The sequence below is a fragment of the Spermophilus citellus genome, assembly GCF_964194105.1.
Source record: "Spermophilus citellus genome assembly, chromosome: 1".
In the NCBI taxonomy this organism is placed as follows: domain Eukaryota; kingdom Metazoa; phylum Chordata; class Mammalia; order Rodentia; family Sciuridae; genus Spermophilus; species Spermophilus citellus.
In genome coordinates, this window is record NC_138182.1 from 195,482,797 (window position 1) to 195,489,392 (window position 6,596).

The following is a 6,596-nucleotide window of genomic DNA, read 5'->3' on the forward strand; positions in this document are numbered from 1 at the left end:
GTTTCTTTTGTTTCAATTTCATTGATTTCTGCTCTGATTTTAATTAATTCTTGCCTTCTGCTACATTTGCTGTTGTTTTGCTCTTCCTTTTCTAGGGCTTTGAGATGAAGTGTGAGCTCATTTATTTGTTGGTTTTTCCTTTTTTTGAGGAATAACCTCCAGGCGATGAATTTCCCTCTTAAAACTGCTTTCATTGTGTCTCATAGATTCCGATATGTTGTGTCTGTATTTTCATTTATCTCTAAGAATTTTTTGATTTCCTCCTTTATGTCTTCTGTAACCCATTGATCATTCAGTAACGTATTGTTTATTGTCCATGTGATGTAGGATTTTTCCTTCCTTCTTTTATCATTGATTTCCAGTTTCATTCCATTATGATCTGATAAAGTGCATGGTATTATCTCTACCCCTTTATATTTATTGAGGGTTGCCCTATGGCATAATATATGATCTATTTTTGAGAAGGATCCATGTGCTGCTGAGAAAAAAGTATATCCACTTGATGATGGTTGATATATTCTATATATGTCACTTAAGTCTAGGTTATTGATTGTGATATTGAGGTCAATAGTTTCTTTATTCAACTTTTGTTTGGAGGATCTCTCCAATGGTGAGAGAGGTGTGTTGAAGTCCCCCATGATTATTGTGTTGTGTTCTATTTGATTCTTGAACTTGAGGAGAGTTTGTTTTATGAATGCCGCAGCGCCATTATTTGGTGCATAAATATTGTTAATTGTTATGTCTTGTTGGTGAATCGTTCCTTTTAACAGTATATAATGTCCTTCCTTATCCCTTTTGATTAACTTAGTCTTGAAGTCGATTTTATTCCATATGAGAATGGCCACCCCTGCTTGCTTACGAGGACCGTGTGCGTGGTATATATTTTCCCAACCTTTTACCTTGAGCCTGTGTATGTCTTTTCCAATCAGATGTGTCTCCTGGAGGCAGCATATTGTTGGATTTGTTTTTTTAATCCATGTTACCAGCCTATGTCGCTTTATTGGAGAGTTTAAGCCATTAACGTTTAGAGTTACTATTGATATATGGTTTGTACTTCCTGCCATGTTTGATTATTTATCTCTTTTTTTTCTAATTTAGTTTGTTTCTCCATGATTAGCTTTCCCCCCGTCCTCTGTCTTTACCGAGGCACTTCCCGCTGATGGTTTTGGTTATTGTTTTTCATTTCTTCCTCGTGTAGAGTTTTGCTCAAAACGCTTTGCAATGCTTGTTTTCTGGCTACAAATTCTTTTAGCTTTTGTTTATCATGAAAGATTTTTATTTCGTTGTCGTATCTGAAGCTTAATTTTGCTGGATACAGAATTCTTGGTTGGCATCCATTGTCTTTCAGTGTTTGAAATATGTTGTTCCAGGATCTTCTCACTTTCAGCGTCTGTGATGAAAAATCCGGTGTTAACCTTATTGGTTTACCCCTAAATGTAATCTGCCTCTTTTCTCTTGTAGCTTTTAATATTTTCTCTTTGTTCTGTATATTGGATATCTTCATAACAATGTGTCTTGGCGTTGGTCTACTGTGATTTTGTGTGCTCGGTGTCCTGTATGCATCTACAATTCGTATATCTGTTTCCTTTTTTATTTCTGGAAAGTTTTCTGTAATTATTTCATTCAGGAAGTTACTCATTCCCTTGGCATGAATCTCTGTGCCTTCCTCTATCCCGATGACTCGTAAGTTTGGTTTTTTTAAGTTATCCCAAATCTCTTGGATGTTTTTCTCGTGATTTTTTTAGCAGCCTATCTGAGTTGGCTAGACTCTTTTCAAGATGATATATTTTGTCTTCATTATCTGACGTTCTGGCTTCTACTTGCTCCACTCTGTTAGTGATACTCTCGATTGAGTTTTTAATTTGGTTTATCGTTTCCTTCATTTCTAGAGTTATTGTTTGATTTTTTTTATAATCTCTATCTCCTGATAAAGATGCTTAACTACTTCTTTTATATATTTATGTAATTCATTTTCAGTGTGATCTTTAAGGTTCCTTTCCATCTGTCTAAGGTGTTCCTTGAGTTTTTTATATGGCCATTTTTCTGATATCTCCAGGTCCTCCTGAATATTTAGGCTGTCCTTCATTGTTTGTACTCCTCTTCTTCCTTGCTTTTTTATGCTCATGATACTTCTTGTTCTGTTTGACTGCTGAGTTACTGTTACTCTTATAAATTTATTTGATGCTTGGGAGGAGAGGTATTAGAAGGGAAGGGAAGAAGTCACTAAAGAGAGTGAGTGTAGTTAGGTAGAATTCAAGAAATGGGGAATAAGAAAATTGAAAAGAAATGAAAAGACAAAAGAAAAAAAGTGAAAAGAAAGAAAGAAAAACCGAAAAAATAAAAATTTAAAACCAAAAAAAAAATTATAATGATAATAAACAAATGGAAATTAAAGTTTAAAAGATAATAGTAATAATAATAGAATAAAAGGAATTAAAAAAAATGAAACCATTAATAAGAAAGTTGAAGAGCAACAACAACATCAACAACAAAAAGTGAAAATAAAATTTAAAAAAAATACCAATAATAATCATTAAAAAATAATAATAATAATAAATGCAGTCATAGAGCTCGATTAACTTCTCTTCCAGTAGGTGGAGCTATGCCCACTGGGCCAGGCTTCTCTTCTTGATGGGTGGGAACCAATAACTGTTCCTCAGCTCTTCTTCCCAGACTGTGCGGGTCTCCAATTCTGAGTGCCTAGGGCCTTCTCTTGTGTCTCCTCAAGCCAGGCGCCACTCACCTGTGAAGCTCGCCACAATACTGGCTACACGCCGGGTCTGCTGCTCCTGGGAGCCCTGTTTCCATGGATGCTGCTCCTGGGAGCCCTGTTTCCATGGATGCCTGGGCACACCCTTTCTGTTTGCCTCCCTCAGACCCTAAGTTTGTAGGGCTTGGGGCTGAGGACCCCCAGCAAATTTGTTTGCCCTCAGGTAGCAACTCCCCTGGTAGCTGGTGCAAGGGACCTCTGTTGTCAGCAGAGGGATACCCTGGGTCTGACTATCGTGCTCAGTTGGCTTTTACCTCTGTGAGTTCAGGTGGGCCGACTAGTTATTTCAGCGGGATCATTAGTGCTGAGTCACTAGAAGCAGGCGAACCAGAACTAGAATGCAGCCCAATCCGGGCTCGGTGTGTTCTGAGAGGGGCAGACTGTGCGCCCGGGATCCCCTTCAGCTCAACAGTGCCTAGCGGTCCTGAGCGAACAGTATTTTGACAGTTTACTTCTCCCTATGCTCGTGCAGCTGAAGAGGTTAGAGACTTGTTCTCTCCGCATCCGCCGCCATGTTGGATCACTTAGATTTTAAATAGTCACTCATCTTATCAGCTGTTCCATTTAACTCAGCAGCTCACTCGCGCGGTGAAGAGTCTGCTCTATGGTGCTCCGCAGGAAGCGGCGGTGGCGGCAGCGGCGGTGGCGGCGGCGCGGTGGCGGCCTAGCTGTGGCCTTCAGGACCCCCAGGGAGGGGGTGCAGGCTGGGGGAGGGGAGGCAGCGCCTCGGGGCCGCGCGGGCCAGGTACTGGACACGCTGGAGAGCGGGCGGGGTGGGGAAAGAAATTGAGATCTAGATTTAGGGACTGAGCGTGGGAGGAGAGACGGCACGGGAGAAGCAAAGCGGAATGGCGGAGAGGAGAAGGAGAAGGGGCCGAGGGAGCCGGGCAGCTCGGGCTGCAGCCTTACTGCTCGCGCTGAAGTCGTGATGGACTCTCTCCACCTTGGCTGGAGTCGTGGCGGATTCACTCCACCTAGGCCCCTTTCTTGAAACGGTGCTGAGTCTTTGTCGACAGATCTCCTTTAATGATCTTTACTTCATCTTTTAAGACGCGGCAACATATGCTGCGGGCGCGGCAGAGCACGGAGCGGCTTACTCACTTCCCGCCGCCATCTTCTCCTCCACCCCACAGGAAAAATATTTATGCAGCCATTTTATAAGCATGCTCAAATCCATTTTCAAAGCTTCAGGGAAGATTTTAGAGCATTCTGTCCTGTATTTACATGAGGTGATCTGCTCATTGCTAAAAAAAGGTTAAAGCCTTTCTCAGAGCCATTCTGTGCTACATCCACACCCAGTCATTCCCCATATGCCTGTGGCAAAATGACTTCCTCTGGTTATCAACATGTGTTTTCTCTCGATGACTGTGTGGGTCTCCACTCCAGTGAAACTCCATTGCTTCATATAACAAACTGCCTCAACTAACAAATGGCCCTGGTGCCTCTATGCCACCAAAGCAACTAGTAGTTGGATGGAGGAGAGAAATGACAAATAAATAGTTGGGGAGGATTCTCTGAAATCCTAATGTTCTAGAACTTGTTGCATTAGTTTCCTATCATTTTGCTGTGTTTGCCTTTATGGTATTGAATGTCAGGCAAGACAATCATTTCCCCCTTCCTCTTTTTTTTATTGTGTCCATCTAAAATAAGCTTTAATTAACAGCAAAGCAGATATGTATATTATTTTCCATAACTCGCAGTCATAAAAGAAACCAAAAAAGCACAATGTTTAGCCAATTCACGTGTCATATTAAAGTTAGTTAAACAAAACTTTAAAGACTGCTATTTTAAATGACAGCTATCATTGTGACAGGATTATCTCAAATGCCATCTGTTATCATCCTATATATGGGAACTTGTAAGGGTTTGTTGGCTTAAGTTTTGTTTTTCTTCTTAGGTCTCCTGCCCTTTTATAATGGAAGAATGAAGAGATCATGGATATAGATTGGAAAAAAAACAAGGACCACAGATGTTCCAAGAGCTACTCTTCCCCCAAAACCAAAGTCAGGCTATTATAGGAACAATGGATGCCTTGGTGGCCCTACGAGCATTATTTCTTTGGTCTGCAGGTGAACATACCAGGTCATATTTATAAGGACAAGGTTTATACCTTTGTGTTTCAGGTGCTTCAATAAGTTCCTATTAGATGTGTTCTGTCTCCAGGTAATCTCTTCTCCATACCTGTGTCAAGCAACTGACAGGAAAAAAAAAATGGTCATCTTAATGTAATTTGGCTCCTCATTTGCTGGGCTGAGGGTATGGTGTTTGATGGATGCTTTCAAGTTTCAGATACTAATTTATTCATCCATTTTCCAAGTTCTTTTAATAAATAGTGGAGAATGGCCTGGACAGGCTTCCAGATCTACCAATGGAAGCCTTTCACCTTGACTATAGAACAACTTTTTAAAAAGAAATTCTGACTTTTCTGATGTTACCCTTCAGTTGCCTTAGATTAAACACATTCCCATTCCTGGATTAAGAAGATTTCACTTTGTTTGCCCTTTAAGGCTGGAGGACTTTTCTTCCCACAAACGCACATTGGTTCAGCAAGTCAATTCTGTTCACATTGAGGTCAAGGTTCCAATTGCATTTTCTTGGGGGTGTAACATATATTAGTTGCATATAATTTCATTATTCACTTACTACATCAAAATGTATAGTAACAAGTACAAGCTTCCCTTCATATAACACACATGTATACACGAGCCGTATGCACACAAGTGTATTCACAAAATATTCACGCTTTTTCCCTTTCCAAAAATTCAAATTATGTCCCCTGACGTGGTCCATCCTGGAGATCAGGTGGTACAGCTCTCACCTGAAATGGAAGGGAAGAAAGGAGGGAACTTAACATGTTTTTAACACTTACCATGTTTATGAAAAGACATGTTTTATCTTATTCAGCCTGTACAAAAACCCTGCCAGATGTGTATTATTATTATTGTTGCAGATGAAACAAAATGAACTCATGGTAGTATTGGTCAGAATACTTTCCCAAAGTAATTCTGGAAGTCTTCATTGCAATCCTACCTAAGCACAGATATCCAGGTTTCCTTCTTGAATGGAGGAAACTTCCAAACAGTCCAGGAAAAGGAGCATTGTCCAGTTCCCAGGCCCACAGCACTTTCTCCTTAAAAGTTTCCATGGCAGGGCCATTAATTGGGGGCAGAAGCATTAGAGGAGCACTTGGAGGCGGAGGGACTTCCCGCTGGCTGTCAGCACTCTACTCACATGCCATCCATCTCCTAGACCCACAGAGTGTTTAATGAAGCCGATTTGGATCAGTGGAGATCCGGTGTTCAGGCTGTTCTCCAAGACCGCTAAAATGGCTGGGAAAGGTGCCCACTTTTGGCAAGGAGTTCAGTGCTTGTTGTGGTATTATTTTAAAATAAACCGCTTTAACAATTTTTTAGTTGTGATTCCTTTGAAAGCTGTTTCAATTATTCAAATCTAATCGATCAGAATTATTGAGCACCTATTTTGTGCCAGGCATGGCTAAAGAGTATGAAAATCTGTAAGATACTTTTCTAGGAACTTAAGGAAGTAGAAGGATACAATAAACCCACATATAATGCAAAGAGGCAGACTACAAGAGCTATAAAGGAGGTTCAGAGGAAGAGCCACAGGAATTCAGACAAGAGACATGGCTTTTGCCCTCTGGGAAATCAGAAGACACATCATGGATACAGTGCAAGCATTTGATTGAGATTCAAGAGGGACATAATCCCCCCTTTAAGGCATCTGCACTTTATCCATGAGTAAGGCAGTGAGGAAATAAGCAATTAGTTACATCTTGTACCAATACTAAGAAGTAAAGGACCAGGAT